We start from the raw sequence: 21,917 nt of genomic DNA, 5'->3' as shown, positions 1-21,917 counted from the left end.
ATAAAAGTAGGTCAAGTTAGGCATGCCCATTAGCTCTCCAATAAACAGGGCCACACTGAGTTGACCTGATTGTAACCAGCGTAGAACAACAGAATTATAAATATTTTTTGCTTTAATCTGACAAGTTAGCTTATTCTGCATACAGGTATTTTTTATTAAAAAAAGTCATTAGTCCTCCATGATTTTTAAAATCAGAAGAAGAGACAAAGGACACCTGGAACTGGGACATACACATTTTCTCTACAGAAAAACAAATGTGTGCACCACTACGTTTAGAGATCAGAAAGACTTCTACAGAGATGTATTATAGATGAGTCACATATTCTCCCCTTGATCGAGACAAAGGAAAGAAAATTCTGCATAAATCACTTCAGCATTTCCCTGTAAGGCTCCTGAATATATTATTATTCACCTCACCTTTTCAAAGACCACAATTTTCATCCTTCCGAGTTTTTTCTAAGAATATAGAAAGCATTTCTTATTTAGGAACTCGAATTTGTCATTAGGCAATTTTCAAACAGGTCTCATAGCTCTTTTATCATTTTTCATTTCTTTTTTTTTCTTTTTTAATCTGAAATAGTCCCTTGTTGCTTGATTTGCAGATCCGTATCAGCAGGCAGGGTTTTCACTAGCTTCAGCTAAGCACCGAACAGCTCAATCCCCTCGAGTATGCAATGTAAGAGTCAATTTAGAAGCAAGCTAGAAGTATTGCACTCTGTTCTCTGTCACACAAAACATCATTTTACTCACTCTGGCATTTTAATAACAAAATTCAATTTTTGATATTTTTTTCAGCATGGCACAGTATGGTCTAGAGATGATGTCAGAATGCTTACTAAAGACTTTGATTTTTAAAAATGTAATTAAAATGTAATATCTATTTTCCAATACCGTAAACTCGCTACATTGGTGGGAGTCTAAAATTGGCATATATTCTTTAACTTTGAATTTCCTCTTGTCTAGGAAACAAAGCTTTAAAAAGTTTTGGTTTTGTGTTATTAAAAAAATCACTCAATTAAGTTTGAACAATTAGAAGAATATAAACATACCTGTTCTGTCACCATTTTGCTTAGAGAAGTATGTCATTTTCCTCTCAGTCATACGCTGCTTCACCTTTGCTTCTCATTTTCTAATGCACACTTTATTTCTGACACTTAGATTTAAATTCCTGTCACTGGAATGAACAAGTATCTACGTATACCTATATTTTAGAGGTCTTCTACACAACGATGCCACACAGACAGACAAGTATGCACAAGTTAAGGGATAACTCACTTGCGTATCTTAAAGTTAATTCTCTCTGTTTCACATCCTCTGGACTCTAACAGCAAGGAAAGCTCAGGCTCCAGGCGGCACAGCCCGTCGGGGAGCAGCCGGCGCTGCGCCGGCGCCTGCTCTCGGTGCAGGGGAGAGCCGCGACACGGCCAGGGCAACGCGCGGTGCCCCGGCCTCGCTCCAGGCTCTTGGCTCCTCCACAAAGACAAAGTTTGAGTTATGAGATTATACATTTGGTACCTTTATTTTTTAATTCTCTTTTGCAGAATCACATACTAGCATGCCATCTTTGTCTTGCAACTCACCTCATCTGTCACAGAGAAACTCAACCTTTTTTTTTTTTTTTTTTTCTTTTTTTGCTCTTACAAAACATGGATTTTACCTTAGGCACCAAACAAACTCACCATTTTAATAACAGAAAATACTACAGCATTTTTCATTGTTCTTTGGTCAATTTGTTTTCTTGAAGCCAACACAAAAAACAATTTCAAACTTAGTAAATGCTTCATTTACTAATGTTCTATTTCAAGTGCCTACAGGGTTACAATCTGGCCTATGACAATTTTATTAATTTTTTAATCAAAAGCATTAAATCAAATTTAAAATAAATAGTACTCTGCACTTCTGTAGTGCCTTCCAGCACAGTATGGCAAAATGCTTCATGGACAATCATGACTGCAGCTTCACTGCACCCGCAGGAAGATTAAATGTTATTCTATGCATTCCTTCTTCATTTGAGGAAACTGAGGCACAAAAGATTGCTTTCCATATTTTTGAGATTGGTCTTTAACCTTAGATGCATTCAGTTTTGGGAAAGCACTTTGAGATAGCCAGAGCCTTCTTTTCAGAAAAGCATAAAACACTCACAATTACTGAAGTCAATCAAAAAGAAAAAAAAGGGGGGGAAAAAAGGTTAAGACCGCATTTTAAAAAGAAAATACCCCGAAGTTAATTTTGGAAAACAACCCAAAGTATCTAGACTTGTCACTATGGAGAGCAAAGTCATCCGGTGCTGAGATTAGCCCAGAGCACAGCTGCCAGGGCCACTGACTTCTATTACAGGGCGCTGGTAACCAAAAGAATCTGTAAAAAAAGCACCAAGTCTCTCTGGCATTTTTGTCTCAACTCCGTACTGGCACAACTACACACTCTCTACAACCTGCAAACCTGCTACATGTGATGAAATGTGATCAACAGGCAAACTGCATCTTCCATAAAGTCACCCCTCATTAAGCTACCCAGGAACAGTACAGAAGACTTCTTGTTGGAAACTTACTGAGAAAGAATGTCCAGAAGATACCCTAGAACCACAGCTCTGGAAACATGCTATGAAGGTGAGGGAGAGGGAGAGGAAGAGAAAAAAGAAAACATTTCAAAAAATAACTCGAGTCCTGCTGGTTGCACCAGAAGTAGCAGCACTTTCTCAATGTAATTGATTTTAAAAATTTATTCTCAGATAGTTCAAATTACTCTTTTGAGTAATTCAGTAACTCTCACTGTTCTACAAAGATGACTGGAGGACTGGAGCATCTCTCTTGCAAGGAAAGGCTGCGAGAACTAGGCCTATTCAGCCTGGAAAAAAGAAGACTGAGAGGGGATCTTATCAACGCATAGAAATATCTTAAGGGAGGGTGTCAAGAGGATGGGACCAGACTCTTTTCAGTGGTACCAAGCGATACGACAAGAGGCAACAAGCACAAACTGAGGCAGGGGAAGTTCTGTCTGAATATAAGGAAGAACTTCTTTCCTGTGAGAGCAACAGAGCACTGGCACAAGTTGCCCAGAGAGACTGTGGAGTCTTTCTCTCTGGAAGTGGGCACAAAACCCACCTGGATGTGATCCTCTTCAACGTGCTCTAGGTAACTCTGCTTGAGCAGGGGGTTTGGACTAGACGATCTCCAGAGGTCCCTTCCGACCTCAACCATTCTGTGATTCTTTTCCCTCCTTCAGAATACTAGCTAGTTTCAGCTTATATATAATTGTGCCTCTTCTACCAGTGTTGCCATCTCAGCACTTGTCTGATTTTTCAAAATGAACATGCCTTTCAGGAGCAAATCCCTCTTGCCCTTATATACTGCTGACCTATTTTCCATAATTCGTTTTTTCTCTTCACCAGTTTCCAATCCACAGCAGAATTTTTGTTCTGTCATTTATCACTATATAACTATATATCTAAACAACTTCATATAAACAACTCTAATTCCAGTTTTTCTTAGCTGAGGCCAAATTAAGAGGGACAACAATGCTTTTGAGAACTACTTCCTGCTGTGTTCATTAAAATCCATGATGTATAAACTAAGAAAACAAAACAAAACAAAAAACCACCCCTATACATTTTATGGTTGAATCCTTCTACCTCTATACCATCCAAAAAAACTTGAAAGTATGGCAGTCATATATACATTCGAGAGGAATATGCCTGAGTGACTCACTTCATGGAAAAAAAAATCATACCAGCTTATATACAGCTTTCTCTATAAACTCTCTTTTTGAGGTTAATGCAGCCATTTTTGGATCAGCTGAAGCTGAGTGCGACATGTGTCAGTTTGGATTGCGAGGGGGCAGACTTTGTTAAATACCACATTGGAATATTCCAGTTTAGACAAAAGGTTTTCTTAGTTGCAGCTTAATTAGTTGGAAACTAGTTGAAGCCCATGATAGCTTCCAAATGTACAGAAACTTGTTATCAACTTACAATAAACAGCACTAAAATCGCAGATTAGCCAGGCAATGAAGCTAGCCCAATCTAAGGCCCCCTTGAACAAATGTTTATTTTGGTTAAACTCATGTCAATTTAGTGAAACTATGTAAAAACCCACTTTTAGGTAACAATATTATGTTACCATTCTGAAGCTTCTTTTTTTAAAGTCATGAAAGGAAAAGCTTGAAGAAATTTGAAGAAAAAAGCAAACTCTGGGGTTTCAGAAAGAACCAGCTTCAGAAATAAAGCTTCACTGAGCTCTTCTTCCAGCGTATTTCTGGGCAGCATCTTAAGGGACTCCTACTTTCCATTTTCATAGGATATATTGATTTTCAGACTAACTAGCTGAACTAATCCAGCACCCTGTTACAGCCAGCTCTGGCTATATCAGAGGACAGGACATGAATCGCTGTAGTAAGCGACTACAGTAATTTGCCAGTAAAGCTTTTGTCCAGCCCCTGTGAGTTTAGCTTTGATACTGTTAGGACTTGAGTGTATTTTGTACTTTTTTAATGCCAGTGAATTTGAGAATAGACAATATCAGCTTGTCAATACTCTCAACTAGCAGGGAAAGAGAAAAATTATCATCACATAATCAACTCACAAAGATACTATGCAATGAATCTTTGAAATAACATATAAAGGCCACCATATCTTATAATTAGGAGCTCCTTCAGTATAAATGTGAAATCAGTTAAAGAAACAAAAATTCTGCAAGAAAGGCTGTGATTTCTCACTGAAATTTATGAGGTTCATAGTGTCCTTGAAGAACTGTATGATTTGTATTGACAAGTCAATATGGGCAGATACAAGCATATGTGAGTTTGCTTAAAACCTGTGAGTTTCCATTTACTAAAAATTAGCAGATTTCCCAGTCTTAGTGTCTGTACTACTTATTTCAATGCATAAACACAGCTTAATCCTAGATTACTTATAGACTCAGAAGAGTGCTTATAATATTATTAATTGCAACTTTTTTGCCATTTGATCAATTTCACAAAAACGCTTGAAGAAATACATTGTACATATGTACTGTATACCTTTCAATGTAGAAAAAATGAATCTATAAAATTAATGAATTGCATTTGTCTTTCTCTCTTTGCACATATCCATGTTAAATATGGTAACGAACAGAGAAAACAAGAGCAGAGTCTCTATATAAAGACAAGAACAAAGAAACACTAAAATAATTTTTAGAACAGACAAGTTAATACTGCCTAAGGAACCGATGGCAAGATAATGTTACTTAAAGAATTAATAATCTGGAAGAGCAAGTTAAAAATAAAGTGATGAAATCTGCCAGTAAAATAAAGCTTAGGTTTAAAACATAATCTTTCAAAACATAATCAATAAGCTTTGAGAGACTTTCCAGATATATATATCAAGCTAGTGGACTGAGAAAGCTGGTGACTGAGGAAATTAAAACTTGAATAAATGTAAGATAATGCATACTGAGAAATGTAATCGAGTCTAAACCTCAAAAGGAAGTATCTTGGAAAAAGTAGTGCTACCTCTCCCCCGCCTAAGCTAACAAAAAAGCTCCACAATTAAATAATTACTGGATGATAGAAATGTAGCAGATCAGATATATCTGAATTTTACTGCACCATCAGATATTTTTGCAGCAAATTATCTCTAAAAGTGATTTCAAATGGCAATTCTCATTCTTCTACCCTCTCAAGGTAGTCTAGATTAATATTAGTGTAATATGTATTTATTAATATTTTAAATTAATTTTAAAAGGAAATTGGTAGTTGCATGCCATAAGATATTAACAAAGAAAAAACTATTCAAAAAAGCAAAAGGAAGTTGCAATGGGAAAAACAGATAACTGAAAGGATGGTGATATGCTTCAGTCTTTACTGAATTCTCGCTTATTTTCAATAAGGCAGGTGAGGAGTGTTACAATGATGTAACACATCTGCAGGCAACCTCATGGGACAACAGAAGAGCTGTGTAAAAATTACTTCCTTTTTGCTGCTTTAAACTGATCTGGCCAATCAGCACAGAGCACAAAATGCTCAGGAAGGAAGGACAACTTCTTTTCTACGGTTACGCCTCTTTGAATAGGGCTGGAAAATATTTCTTTTGATGGTGGAAAAATGACAAATTTACAAAAGATTTAGAGCAAGTCATAACAGGATAAACTCTGCAATCTACATATGTGTAGAATTATATTGATATTTGTGCCTATCCCACACTTACACTGGTCAGACCAGACCAGAAGACTGAAAGGATGCTTCTGCTGGGTTGTGACAAAGGCTGTGGAGCAACTCTCTCTTAGAAACGGCATCTTCCCACTCATTACTCACTGCTATCAAATGCAGTGGGGCATACAGCCACGAGGAAGAACACATGTTCCTGGGGTGCATATGCTGAACCAAAGACTTCTAACCACTGGAAAGTTGGAAGCTCTTTACCTAACAAACTCAGACCACCTGAAGAGTATTTTAGTACTAGCTATTCTGATAACAAAACGATCAGGATGCAACAAAAAGAACAAAAGTGATGAGTTTAGAACTTTGCTTTTCCCATGAAAAAAATCCTGAAAAGCCCAAATACAGGTAAGGAACAAGAGGGATCAATTGTCATCGCTTGGCAGGCAAGAAGATTGGACTAGAACTTCCAGACTGTGCAAAGTCATGTAGCTGGGAGGAGTGAGATGAAATGAGGCTAAATATCAAAAGAAAATCCTTAATGGGGTGATATATCAGATTGTGAAAGTTTCCCAAGGGAAGGAGCAGAACTTCCACTGCTAAACGTATGTAAAAGTAGCTGGGACAAAAAGCTACAAGATACGCTACAAGGAATAACTCAGCATATAGCAAGGGGATGGTGCAGATGACCTAATAATAAAACAGGATTTAAAGTGACTAGATAATTCTATTATCATTAACCACATTCATAGCTGTACAAGCTAAAACACTGTTGCCATGGTAATCAATCCTTATGCGGTGTTGCAGAAAATGACTGCAATACAAGGGTGGGAAATGAATCAAACTTAACTCTTCCTACCCTCCGGGAATTCAAGGGACCAGTACCAACGGGTACCTCTATCTAAAAACGAGGTTTACATCTAGTCTTCCCAAAGGTTTTTCAAATGCATAATAAAGCATGACTGAGTATCTGGCAGTCAAGATGTGGATTATGGATAGACTTAAAACAGACTGGATTCAAGATAGGAGCAACAGACTGGGCACTGCTAGACATCAGTGGACCTTTCTCCTCCACCTAGAGTCTCCCTGTTTCAACATTACTTGAATTTTCTCAGCTCAAAGAAAAGCAAAAATCTACCAAAGGAACAACGTACGCACACCTGTAAGCAAACAGCACTACATGCTCCCAGACATTCACCATGTGTGCATGCACACAGGCCAAATACTACAATTTTTTGAGCCTTCTCCAACAGCGCAGCGAGGACGAGTCGCGGGAGATGGGCACGTGAAAGGCGGCGCCGCGCTCCGGGAGCCGAGACGCGCGGGCAGCACGGCCCCAGCTTCCCAGGCAGCAGCGCCGGCCCGCGCGCCGCCCGCCAGGCAAGGGAAAAAGCGGCGGAGGGGAGCATCTCAGCCATCGTTATCTAAATTGCCCTAGGGACAACAAATCGTAGCTGTGAACTAATCCCAACGCTAATCCAGTGCTAATCCTAAAATACAGTTTTCATTCTCAACCGAAAACATACAACTTTCTAAGATTTCAAGCCGCAGGGAAACAGAGATCAACAATCTCCTTGATCACATATTATCATTTCTCAATTAAGTCCATCAGTGCATGGCCCTTATTACAGTGTAATAATTCAGTGCTCATTTCATCGTACAACAGGAAACGTGTGCTGGTTTGGTTTTCCAGTTTTCATCACTTACAGCACCAGTAAAGGAGAGTTTCTCAGGGGATAGGGAGGTTAAACCTGGCTGTAATAAAATCCTTGACTTTAGGTATGATTTTGGCACTCGAATTTTGAAAAGGAAGTTTAAATTGTACCTCATTTCTCATATCCCTCAAACAGAGCCTGCATGAATCTTTATTAGTAAAACTGGAAAACCTTACTAGGATTTTTGTAAGGGCAACTGAGAATTTAAGATAAGGCGCTAATGCTCCTCTTCCACCAAAACAAAATTTTTTCAGTAAGCCACAACAATGATTTAGTGGGAGTGAAAGCTCCAGTCACTCAGTGTAAAAGCAGAATGTTTTCTCAGTTTCGTAACATAATAAAAATGGTCTAGGTGTGTATTTGGAAGAAAAACAACGCAGAGGCCTAACTAAACAGACGAGGAGACGATGGATTCTGCTGCACAGAACTTCCCCGTAACGCTTCCCTTCGAAAGCACATCTTCTCAAGTGAACAGAGTATTTCTTTTGGCTTTTAGCAGTCTACATCGTTAAGAAAAATAATTCAAAGTAGACCACACAGAATAGAAAGCATAGTGACATTATTAGAGCCTAGTGTGCAAAAGAGGACACATTATCACCTGTTAATGCTGGTAAGTTCTCAAACTTTGGTGTTTGGCAGCATTACACAAATATTCATGAGAAACTAGAAGAAGTTTGAAAAGGAAGCAGACCCATATTTGGGTCTGAAAGTCAATTATGAGCAAGCAAGTATGCCAGAACATAAAACCAGACTTTAACATTCAGTTACAAAAATAGTTGTATTTGCTTATTTTATTGCTTTTTATCATTTGCTTCTTTTTAAAAAGCCATTAAATCTGACCTTAAGGAATACTGTAGATTTCAAGTTGGAAGAAACTAGGTATGTCAAAAAAACAATCATAGCAGTAGTGGAGATTTTAATATTCATAAACACACACAGAAGCAAAATATTTGATAGAGGTGTCATATAGTTACTCTTATACATTAAAAAAGTTATTTACATAAAGTAATTTTTTGAAATAAAAAATTACTCATTCATAGTTCATCCATAGCCCACCCCTTGTCAGGAATAAGCTTATGATGTGACTCAAGTTCTGTCATTAGATGATAGCCCAGCATAACTGAAATGCTAGAACATGCCTAAGTTCATGAGCCTTCTATTAATTGATGAAGATACATCTCCTCTTATTGAAAACAGTCTGTAAACAATGTATGTGTGTTTTGTTTCTATTTTAATGTGTTTCATTGGTATTTTCTTGGATTTTAAACAAAAATGTTCCTGCTTGTGTGAGTATCAAGTCATTAGCGCCAAAACTTCAGCCAGTGTTTCATGAGAAAATTACTGAATTATGTCTGTTTATGATTATAGCACAAATTTCTCAAGAAAATTATTCCCTCTTGGGCATTAAACACTAAATGAGTATGAAAGACTAGAATGTGTTTAATGTGACCAGCTAGCTTTTCCCGCCAAAATACTTCAATTTATTCCAAAGTAATTTTTCAAATCTTAAGCACAGTCTAATAAAAGTTACTTGACTTCCAAAAATGACATGCATTTACTAGAAAAGACTCAATAAAAGCTATCATTAAAAAATCCAAATTGTGAAGGCCAAGAATTTTTCTATGCAACTGCTGTAAATAATTTTTTTTTAAATGCAAGTTCACGGATGAGTCAAAAAGAGCATGTGTGAGAAAGAGAAAGAAATCCCAGCTCAACTGAGAAATTAAACTGAAAAATTAAATCAAGGAGCCAAAGAACAGACATGCAGATGGTAAAAATTGGCAAAAATAAAAAGTAAAAATCATACTCTTAAGTACCAACAGATGCAGTGACTTTAAAATATTACTCCTTGAGGATACACAAAGATAATAATCCCAGATTGTGATTTCTGGGCCAGTCTACTGCTGCACAAGAGCCACAGTATTGCACAGAAATAAATGATGTGTCAGACATAGTGATATCTGTACTGCCAGTCTACTAAAATATAAGGCAAGAAAATTAAGCTATCTGACACTGTGAAATTAATGTCTTCAACAACAACAAAAAAATTTAACTGTGTAAATGAGATAAGAGAGGTGACTCACAGAATCCATTTGCAGATTTATAATATTATAGGACTGAGTATGAATTGGTTATTTGACCATTTCTGAAACATTCTTACAACTATACTTAAACTTAATGCTCCAAATGGAAGCAAGACCACATTTCCAAGATTCTGCGTTGTTAAATTTTGCTATATTAATAGCTTCGCTGGTCTCTAATCTTACTTAAGGTCTGCAATTTCAATCACCACAACCACCTGAAAGTTATTATGCTTCAAACTATCAATACTAATACAAAGAAAAATAAGCTAAGATTTGCAAACTGAGAAACTATCATGTACTAACTGTATGTTTTAATTTAAGCTTTTCTGAAAAAATTTCTTAAAATCAGAAGTGAAGATAAATAATTATCACTAGTAAATTTAAAACATATTGCTTAAGACTAATATTTCTGATTGTTAAATAAATTAAATCAATACTACTGCACATCATTTAAAAATACAGCATCTTACACCATCAACACACTTTCAGTCTAGCTGTCAATATTTACCCATAAAACTTACTGCTTTTGACCTACAAAAGCAAAAGTAACAATTTAAAGAGAACAAAATAGTATTTCTTTATTACCTCTTTTAGTTTGCAAAGAAGTTTACATCAGCCACTCTCTCCTCTAAAACAATTACTACAATAAATTACTACAATAAACAATTATCAGGACAATCATCAGGAAGGTGAGTCAAAACTATACTGTTTGAATGTGCTTAGAAACACAGTGCGGTTTAGAAGAAAAGCATTTGTCATAAAATAATTTTTACAAGTTATGTACAGATACACTGAAATATATACTTGCCTGCAAATATATATACACACATTTATGCATCAATGACAACATTTCTAAATATTCTAAATATAAACATTTGCTAACTGTCTGCTTTTAATGTTCTGTATTTCTAGTATAAAAACAAGTATGTATATATGCATATATGAATGAGCAGTAAGAACGCAGAACCCTGAATGATAAAATGAAATTTAAAGTTTCCTGTAAGTTAACTAGTTAACAGAAAGATGCTGTCACGGAATTTGTCTTCTGTACAGGCTCCAGATTCAAATGACCTAGAACAGTACCACTTTTCATTACAGCAAAAACAGCAACTTTCAGTTAGCATAGACAGAACTGGGGCAATTGCTGTTTACCTCGCTGAAACACTATAGAAGAACTTCTGGGGTGATTTCAGAAATTACTCACACCTTCCTCAGATGGAGTCCCAATTTCATGCTGAAGACACATGCACTGCACTGAATTCAGCCAAGCCTCAAACAGCAGAAAAACGCACAAGTAATAGCAGTAAAATGAAAAAGATCATCAGGAAACTGAGTTGCAAAGAAGGAATATGAGTTCACACACATTCAGAAATACTCATTCCATTGTTTTTTTTTTCCTGATCTAAATATTTACCAATCTACCTCCCAAAATGTTATGCTGTCCTCTTGATACTCAAGTGCCTCCTGCCAGATCTTTAGCTTTACAGCAAGACCAGCCTTTGTGCATTCAGAACACTTGTACAGTCCTTGAATACCTTTCATTTTCACCTACCCAGAATATCCACTATCCCACATAAATATTCTACTAAGATGTTTCTCTTGCATAGGGACCGGTTCTACTGACCTTCAAACCACTAGCAAACTTTATCAGTTTTGACATGAGGATGAGTTAAAAGAGCCTTTACGAAGAGAGCGCTATTTACAGTGATGAAGAGTAAATAAATGAGTAAGAAATACTGATGGGTTTACTCTGTGCTTTGTTGTTATAATTATTGCCCAGAAAATCAAGATAAATAAAAATGGTATGATGGAATACTTAATGTATATTTCAATAAGAGCTCACAGATATGACTGCTTTCTTTTGGAGCATTTAATTTAGTCTGTGCTTTGGATAAATGGGTTGAAATTATAAGCAATCATAAATTCCTACACATTAGGAAAGTAAAGGTTTTTGAAGACAAATGATTGTGTTTAAAAGGAGCAGGAAATTAAGCTTTAATATAAAGTGATTCAACATTGGCTTACTGCCTAGTATGCTGAAGAAAGAGTAGAAGGATCTGAGGTTTTGTTCATTTTGGATACCTCACTCTACAGGTGTTTATTTCACAGCTTGTAAAAATATTTGTAATATACAACCAAAAGGACAAATATTTTTTTCTTGGAAATAGCTGCATATGTACACATGCCAGCTTTAACATTAATATTGCAAATGACTTGGATACTTTATCCTATTGAGTATATCTACTTAATCTTTTCTCAAGTTTTATTTTTTACCTTTATTACCAATCTGTTTGAAAGTGCTGCACTGGTACTGCATCAAGACACAAGTAAATATAGCATATATATGAATTTACTGGTTCAGATTAGGTCCTTTACTAATCATAGCTACATCTTCCAGTCCATGGCAGTAAAGACAAGACAGAGGTTGTGCCTGCCTAGGAGGCACTGGGTTAGAGAAGAGGAGCAGAAACTGGAGCGGGCCATCATCTGGCTTCAGGACTGAAGCAGGGGCCACAGCTCACGGGCCCTCCTTTGGCCTGCTGGGAGGAAAGGAAAAGGTCCAACCTCAATAGCATCACGACTGCCCAGGCAGGAGGAAAAGTGGAGGAATAAACACAGCAGAAGGAATAAATACAGAAAGGGAGGAGGAATAAACATAGGACTAACTGAAGTCCCAAAGCTCGAGCCTCAACCTGAATCCCCAGCTGCCCAGCACTGAGTGTTAGCTGGCTGCACCAAAGGGACAGCAGTCAAAAGAAAAAGCCAGTCTCAATTATAGGTATGGTTTAAAAGAAAAGCAAAGCTAAAATCATGACGATTATCTCTGGTAATTCAGCTTAAAAAGAAAGAAAAAAAAAGATGAAACAGGACAAAATAATTTTTTAGCTGTGAAAACACACAATATCTTAAATGGCAAACGTTAAAATAATGTGAATAGCAAACTTACTTTGCTCATATATTAATCTTCTCTGAGCTAGAAAAAAAAAGGTATCAAATTTGGGTAACAATTTTTATTCTTAAAATATATTAGATATCAAAAATTAAAAGAGATATCTATTTCAAAAATAAAATCTTTACAGAACTATATTACAGAAAAGCTTTATTTCATTAGATTTGTGGTGCCCCTTGCTTCACATCACATTTCTGATCTATTGCTTCCTCAAGGAAACAGTAGATGTGCTGTATTTGTTTTAATTCATGTACCTATGAACTACTCTCAGCTAGAGCTACTGCACCAGTTGCAAATCCATTTTCCTCTTTTGGAACAAAGAGTCAGCAAAAATCCTTACCAGTGCCATGAGGCAGTACACAGCTGCTGTGTCTTATGAAAATACTATAATAATTATTTATTAAATCAGATCAAACAAAACAAAGATTGCCATTTCTTCCAATTTGCATGTAACTCAAAGAAAAGAAAAAGAAAAATGTTTAGTACATCCTGATTTCCTAACTGACCTACCTGCTCTTCTCCCTTCTTCCCCTCCTCTCTCCTCCCCAGCCCTGGAAACTGTTTGCATTGAACCATTTCACACGCAACACCAAGTAGCTTTAAGACAAATTTAGAATGGATTTCTTTTCTAATCAGTCAATGAATGAATTGGCAAGGCTGGTCCTTTGTCATCTTTTCTTACAGTTATACTGATGAAATAAATTAAAATCTTACGGGATATCACATCAGCTAGGTCATATTACGTAATTCCATTCACTTCGTTGCAGCACTCACTAAATCTTGCTGTGTCACTTCATGCGGATTCATGACAATCCTCAAAGTATCCTATAAATTACAGTAACCACTTAATACAGCCAGAGAGTACTACATCCAATAATGAAATGCTCATACTTAAGCAATAAAATCAAGATTAAATGTGAAACCCAAAATAAAACAAAACCCAGACAAATTACTTCCATATAATTCAATTATTATCTCTAAGCTAGACAGTACAATTCCCCTTTATAGCAAAGTGCAATCATGTAATTAAAATAACTTGTCCACACTAGGATCATTAAAAACAAGCGCCTTGGCTATTTACATCAATGAGAGACCACAATCACTACCCCTTCCACAACGAAAAGGACCAGCTTAGGCCTCTTCTGAAAGCACCATCTTCTTACTAGTAACTCAGATAAAGAACACCAGCATAAAAACCATTCTGCTATTATTTTACAAGCTAGTTAAAGTTAACCTTCCCATTCAGATAAAATCTGTCATCGTTTTTATTGACTAAAATAACAATTCACACTTCCTTTTTGTTCTAGTTAGAATTAACAGGCTTGCCTGAGTCAGCAGTAATTTCCCTGATTCTCACCCAAAAACAACTAGGGCGAGAAGTGAAGAGTCCTGAGATCCATATCCCTATCTGACTAAATTGGTCTATTTTACTGCAAAAAGAAATATAACTTCCAGGATAAATTTATATATGAATATTTCTTGAAAATAACATTAGCCATTTAGGAGAAAAAATACAGATCATTCTATGAGGAAAAACAGTCTATTTTCTTTTTAAAAAGCTCTCAAGAAAGGGAAAGGTTCTTATTTTTTCCATTTCAAGTCATAAAAATTCTCTTCTGGAATTGAATTTTGTATTTTTTGGTTAAAATAACCCCCAAAACTCAAAATTAAGCTAATCTGAAGCTGTAACTAAGCACAGACCGACTTGTAATGCAAAACTATAAAAATTTGGCTTAGCAGTAAAATCAAGTTCTTTATCTTGGGTGTTCTTATGATTTAAAATTGGAAAAAAAAATGAGGATAACTTTCAGGTTTTGAACTGTATCTTTCTGACAGGACGTGAAAGACAAAAAGTTCAAGGCATCAGAAAATAAAACATGCGAGGGATTATAAGCGTTGGGCTTTATAGATGACATCTCCTTTTTCCAAAGGATTGGTAGCTGCTTGTAGGTACCTATATTGTATACTATAAAGCAGGTATGCAGAAAGAAGGAAAAGGTTGAACAGAGAAAGCGAGAGAAAAGTAAAATGTAAGGAAAAAAAGGCAAATACCAATATGACATAGCAGCAGTACCACCTTCCGAAATGAAAATGCAGAATTTCTTTTAAGCAGCAATGACGCAACTAATCACTTAATGTTTATACTTTCTTTAAAAGGCTAGAAAGCAGACGGAGCATAATGGGAATTTTAAATGAAGACTGCTTTGCCAAGGGTGAGGGAGAATCCTCTATAGACACAATTAACAGAATTGGTTTAATACACTTAAAACTTTTAACCTTTGTGGTCTTTGAAGTGGTGAAGGGACTGCATCTGTTTCAGGTTTGTATAAAAGGGCAACACTGCCCTGAAAAGTTTTACAGCGCTGCAAACTAATGAAATAAATTACTGTAATTTGGTTAGATCTATATTCATTAACCGTGCTACCCACCAAGGGAATGGAGACAAATTTTAATTTTACTAATGCACTTCAGTGAAGCACGGAGTGAAAGCCGGCGCTCTGCAGGGACGGGTCCCGTCCCGCGTGGCCCGTGGGGGCTCCGCCGAGGGCGGCAGCGCCGCGGCACCGCACCGTGCCGGCAGAACCCCCCCAAGAACGGGAAACGACACACAACAAGTAGAAACAGAGGAAAACGACGCAAGACACCTACTTCTGATACAGCATTACACAGATTATTTAAACAGTTTGGTAAAACGGTGGGCAGGAAAACAGCAGCGTACCGATACCAGCCGGTGTCGGAACGGCACTGGGACCAGCCACCCTACGCAGAGCAGAAGCTTTCCTTGACGTCCCACCTGCGTCCACCTGCGTGCCCGTGCGTACCCGTACTCACCTCGATGCGACGACGTACATCTGAACCTGACGCACCTCCTCTTCCATAACACCTAAAATCCATGACCTCTTTTGCAAAAATCATCTTCCGTTTTTTTTTATGTTGTGAACTATAAGGGCCTCTCTCAACATCAGGCTATACCCTGCCACTGAATTCATATCTACACAAAGCACATATCTGGATGCAGGCTGCAGCCCCCAAACTGTCTCACCTATTTAATAAACAGCATGAAACGACAGACTATTTTCAAAGGAGAACAAGACAGATGCCTGCATGAAACACTGTTTATAAAAACTGCACTACTCCTGCTGTCCCCAAGCAATAAAGTTGTTTATTCCAACCTCCTATCTAACATAAACTGAAACCCTCAGCACTGAAAAAAGGTAAGAGTCATTCACGACTGCAAGACAAACAAGAAAAAAAAATCTTCTTCCAAAATATACAATTAAGGTCATGTCCAAGAATGTCCGTTTTGCATAAAGATGCACAGACTTCTACATTTCATGTTAATTTTTTCTTAAAACCATCACATACAACAGTCTGAAATTCGATTCTGTATCTGTACATACTGATGCATTCAGCATAACGATAAGCTCTAAGAAACACCTCTATTTAGGTGTTTCTGTGATCATACACACACATTCAGAGAATATTTTTAAAATACGCATGTTAGTATATCCACAATTAAGTTATATTCAGAAGAATACATGGATGTAAAACAACTATTCCAGGTAGAAAATAGAGTTTATAGAGAAATCGATAATAGATCGAGTTAAAACCCGAAAAACAAACTGGAAATTAAATATAGAAAGGGAGTTTAGATTCAGAAATCTTGATCTGAAGCAGCTAAGTCAGACTTAAATCTGGACGAGGCTGTGTTTCCAAGACGCACGTGCTGCTAGAAATGCAGAACCTCTATGTCCATCGCGCACGCTTGTTCTACCCTCCCACGCCCCTTTTCCAGCATCACGACCCACACGGCAGAACCGGCTTAGGGAGGTTTCTCAGACACAGATGTCCCCGTGGGACCGAGGCACCGGAACGCCTTTTCGGACCCTGCGCAGCGGAGGGTGGCCCCAGCTCAGCGAGCGCGGGTCCTGGCTCTGGGCAGGCATGAACAGCTCTCCCGGCTTCGGTACTTACAGTGGGAGCTTGGGTATTTACAGGCAGATACTCACACTGAAACACCTAAATACAGATTTCTGGAGCTCACTCGGTACAGCATTTTCCTAACACTATAACAGCAACAATTAAAACAGCAACAACACCGAGGGAGGTGTTCTCCAAGGGAGACCTCTGACACTAGTCAATGGAACCACCACTCTGTTGGGATCCCGCACAGATTAGGGATACCTCCGTACTTCTCTGGGATGTCAAAGGCTGTAAGAAATTATTTAGCAATTAAAGGTTTTGACTGTATAATATGCACAAAAACACCCCAAACGTGAGATGAGGAAAAAAAAAAAGAAAGAGAGAGAGAGAGAGAGAGAAGCGAGGAGTTTGAGATAAGAACAGCCTCCACCCCAAGACTTCCCCCCTCCCAGTTTATGAAGCATGGAAATTGCAGACTTTTACATTGTACAGTCAAGGTAACAATAAAACCTAAAACACTGCTTTACACATCTGAATGTTTTATGCACTTTATGTACTGCTTTATGGCATCTGAATGTTTTTAAGTGGTATATTTAACCATATCAAAAGTAGGCCTTAGTTTGAGGAAAATAAAAGCTGAAGGGAGGTACTCTATACTTGGAGAAATAAGTCCGTAGTGCTATTTGCACTTCTGATCTAATTGTTGAAAAAAGAGCCAGAGAAACTGCACAAGATTAGGATTTTATTTCACCATGGACATATGTCACGAACAAAAATAACTAACAGGAAGGAGGCGGCAATATGGTAAAAACAGTGCTCTGCAGAATGAATTTCTGCTCAAGACGACAGCAGTAGTAACCAACTTCTCATTTCAGAATATACTTAGGCTGCTTTCATTTCTGACTTCTGCTAAAGAATAGAAAAATTCATAGGATTTTAGGAGTCAGACCCGCTTTTCAGTAATAACAACGACATTTTATTTCATCCCCTAAATTTAAACCTTTCTTAATTTCAAAAATATGATTGGTATTGAACAACTTGTTGTAAATAAGCCACTAAGCATTTCGAGCAACAAATTATCTTGCTTTTATATGCTTATACATTTTCTTATATGTGTGTGTGTGCGCGTGTGTGTGTGTGTATTTGCATATAGTTTTAATTGAACCCATATACTTATCATTGCAAATCTTATCAGCCGCTCCAAAATTAAGCAGGAGAGAAGCAGAATTCCCCTTTCCTGCCGTTCTCATCCCTTTTCCCACCACCCATAACAGCAGGGTGCTCTTACTCCTCCTGCGGAAATTGGCCTCTCCAGCAGAGCAAAGGATATACTGTTTCAACTCAAGGTTTTCTGATTGCTGCCAGTTTCAATATTTGACTAATGAAACTGAAATGACCACCCTAGAGAAGCCTTCTGTGTGCTTAAACCTAACAAATTGGTGCAAAGTTTAACTCCTTCCTTCATTGCCTTTTCATGTCTCCCTGCTCTCAAGCAGCATGATTACAGACTTGGTCAGACCCTGAGCAATTCTAGAGGTGAACTGAGGAAAAAGATTTCTCAAATAAAAGTGCTGTTACCACATCTTTGAATAAGTTTGGGCAGAAATGTAGGATTTTTCAACTAATTCCTCTAAGCTTGGTTGTTGTGGGGGGAAATAAAGTGCTGAGGAGTAGAGGGAGGATAACAAAAGAAAAAAAAATCATTTTTAAAGGATTTCAGAATGAAATTAAAGATTGCAAATTTTGTTCCTCGTAGTTGATGATCTCTAAGAGAGAACTAGTGAAACAATCAAGCAAAACAGCAAGAATAAAAATCTTTCTAAAGTTTCTAAAGGCATTCTAAGACCCTATTTGGAATTTTCTTTTCTAATTGCAAAATAATGATCTTTGGTAGAAACAGTTTCACATAACTTAACATTGTGGGCTTTAGGAATAGCAAAACTCTCTGAGAATTACACTGATCAGTTTGCCCCGTGGATAACCAGAGGACTCTGGAACTAAATTGTGAGCAATCCATAGGTAGGAATATCTAACCAGCATACAGAACCATAATATGTGAAAGGACTCAGAAGGCAGAATTAATCTTTTCCATTTCTTTGATGCATCACTGTAATTTAGCAGAGCACTCTGTTAAATTAGAGTAAAGCACAATAGATAGGAGCGAAACCAATTACTTCCAGAAATTTTCACAGGTTTCATGCCTTCCTCCATTTTAAGGCCCTAAAACCTTGACAAGTCTAGAGAACAACGATTTCTTTAACAACTGCTAGAATACATCTGACTCTACGCCCGTATTAGCCCCTGCTCTAGCAGCCTCTAATGACTTCAGAAATACCTTGCAGTTTCAGCTGCAGAACAAGCTGTGATGTTGCAGTGATTATAGCTTGCTCTACAGCTCCGCTTATGAGAAACGAGACGTGGGCCACATAAAAATAGCTGCGCTTCTTTGGCACATCACACCTCCAGTCCTCAAAGCACAACTCCAGCGAACACTTATCTATGTTAGGCACTGACAAACATCCTCCTGGAGATTTCTTTCTTCTTTCATTCAAAAGGCCAGAATTTACACAGCAAGCTTTGAAAGCAGCATCTCCAAAAAAACCTTCATCCAAGCCTCCAGAGTCTGCAAGATGAATCCAGTGTTTTCTACTACTGTCTAGTCCACAGAGCCATAAAGCCAGATTAAACCAGGACTATTATCCCTGATATCAGCAATCAATTCTGCCCTAGTGGTTTCTTGGCATTGTCATTGCCTTTCATTTTTTGCCAGACCTACTGTCTGCTACTTTTTATGCACATACTGGTAGGGTGCACAGCTCATTCCAGCTCCCCTGGAACAATTCTGTTGAATACACAGGAATACAACTGGAAGTTGCTAAATGAATTGACTGCAGCCTAATTATTTGAGTTTCTCTTTTTTGTATGTCTTTTCAGCTTACTCATTTCCACTGACAGTATTTCTATGGTTTTGAACACACAGGTTCAGTAAAGAGGCAAATATAAAGAAGATAAGGAAAATGATGTTGTAAAAAAAAGTTATGTGCAATCTAGGTACTTAAATGGATGGGAATACTTATAAATTCAAAAAAAATTTGGGGGGAAGCAAATAATGTGCTTAAAGCCATGGACAATAAGATGTGATAGGACTTTTGCTTCTGGCACAATTATCTATTTGTAGTAGTTCCAACAACTGGTACTATATAAGCATAAAACCTGTTGCATGGTCGCTTGTCATTATGAAAGAACAAAAATGTCATTATGTTCTGAAATTTCTAGTTTGCTTATTGTCAAGCATTCCAGAAAACTCTGCTAAATTAAAAAAAAATATATAGTAAACAGTAAGAGAGGCTTTTCCAGTGAAAAACAAAAAGCCCAACAAAGACAAAAAAGATGTTAGAGCTAAAGCTCCCCAAAATAATCAAGAATATTTCTATTTGCAACTACTCCACTCTCTGCCAGGCCCTTCTGCTCCTTCCCTCCGCAGAGTTGTGCTCCATTCCCTCCTCGGTATGGGCTTCCTTCTGCTGTTCATTCCCCAGTAAACAGGTTTCAGTCTAATTAATTGTCCTGCTGATATGAAACCACAAAAGGATCCTGGTCTTCCAGGTACATGCCGACTCATTAACAAATCTAATAAATGAATGCGCTCTCGCTCTCTCTCAAATACAATGAAACAAATAAAACAAAACAAAAAATCCTAGAAAACTTGCTCAGAAGAGGAAATAAATTTGCAAGCTCAGATTTCAGTCTGTTAACTACAGTAACAAATACACTTTGAGACTATCATTAGTGCCCAATTATTTACCTAACAGATGAATAAACTCATCTAGTTAAGTTGTTTGGAGACCAAAATCTCCACAAAACTTATTACTTCTTTGAAAAGTATGGATGTTCATATATTAAAATAATCACATAGCCAGTATTTCCTAAGATCACTATTAAGATTCCTTATCCAAATTCTTTTGCTTAGACAGCAGTTTCATTAATTACTACAGTGAAAATCTAATGACACATGAAAGTATGCCGCAAACACAACTGTAACAGGAGATGGCTTCAAATCTGGGCACCAACTTTACATTTCAATGAATATGGATACAGAGACTGCAGCTCAACTCATCTATACTAACTCTACTTGTCTTCAGAGGAAAATAGCAATGGAATTACCACCACTACAGTTTCTATCATTAAATGTGCAGAGCAGAACATACAGCTATCAAGAACAGAGGTTTTTTGTAAAGTACATGAACTGAAATAAATCCATAGCCAATTATAAAATAAAAATTCTTGTCTAATTAAGAAGGTTGAATAAAAAATATTTGGAATAGTCTGGCTTTTGGTGATGTTGGCCTTCAAATAATAATACAACTTTTGTGGATGACACAGAGCAGTCACAAAATATCAGCCCAGTTCTGGATTCTAAAACTTCCCCTCCATCCACCAGACACAGAGTAAAAAGCTCGGGTTGCGTCAAATCGTGAATTTCATTTCAAATCTCCTCTTTATAAAGTAAATCATGTTTTTACACACCACTGCTATAAAATACAAAATTTGCATATTTATGTTCAATGCAAAACATCAACATTTTCATGTCACATTGTATGAAGAAGAAAAGCAGGTAATAATCCTACATATGAGCTATTTTATATAGGTTTTTGACATATTTGCAGTCTTCATAGTAAAGATGCATTTTCATTATATGTTTGAAGAAACTGAAATATTTGAGATGCATGAATATAGAAAATGATTGCTAGATAATCTTAACTTTAGATGTTTAACTCTTCATGACTCCCAGCTTATATTAATGAAGGCAGAAAACATAAGCTGGAATTATTGAATGTCTCAGAAAGTCTACATTTAAAAGTAATATGAATGTAGTAGTAATAAGCAGATAGCAATCTCTCCAAGTTTATAATCAATATATAAGATTAAGAATAAAAAGCATTTGAAAGTGCTATGCCAAAATTAGTCCACATTTGATTACTCTGGTGTAATATTATTAGCTTTTCAAAAGCAAACTGTTTATCAAGATAATATAAAAAAATAACCCTGTCGGTATCAGTTGTAAAGAACAGCAGCACTTCACATACTATAGAAATGCACATATGACTCAAA

The 21,917-nt window shown here is 37.0% G+C and overlaps 1 protein-coding gene across 17 annotated transcripts in view; it reads right to left on the bottom strand.

Moving 5' to 3' along the window:
- The window catches only part of PARD3 (par-3 family cell polarity regulator), a 470,717-nt gene that overhangs the window by 242,352 nt on the left and 206,448 nt on the right, over window positions 1-21,917 (bottom strand). The gene's annotated exons all lie outside the window — the stretch shown is intronic.

The sequence above is a fragment of the Rhea pennata genome, chromosome 2 (genome assembly GCF_028389875.1).
Source record: "Rhea pennata isolate bPtePen1 chromosome 2, bPtePen1.pri, whole genome shotgun sequence".
Classification (NCBI taxonomy): domain Eukaryota; kingdom Metazoa; phylum Chordata; class Aves; order Rheiformes; family Rheidae; genus Rhea; species Rhea pennata.
The sequence above is the reverse complement of the archived record's forward strand: the minus strand, read 5'-3'. Positions and strand labels throughout refer to the sequence as shown.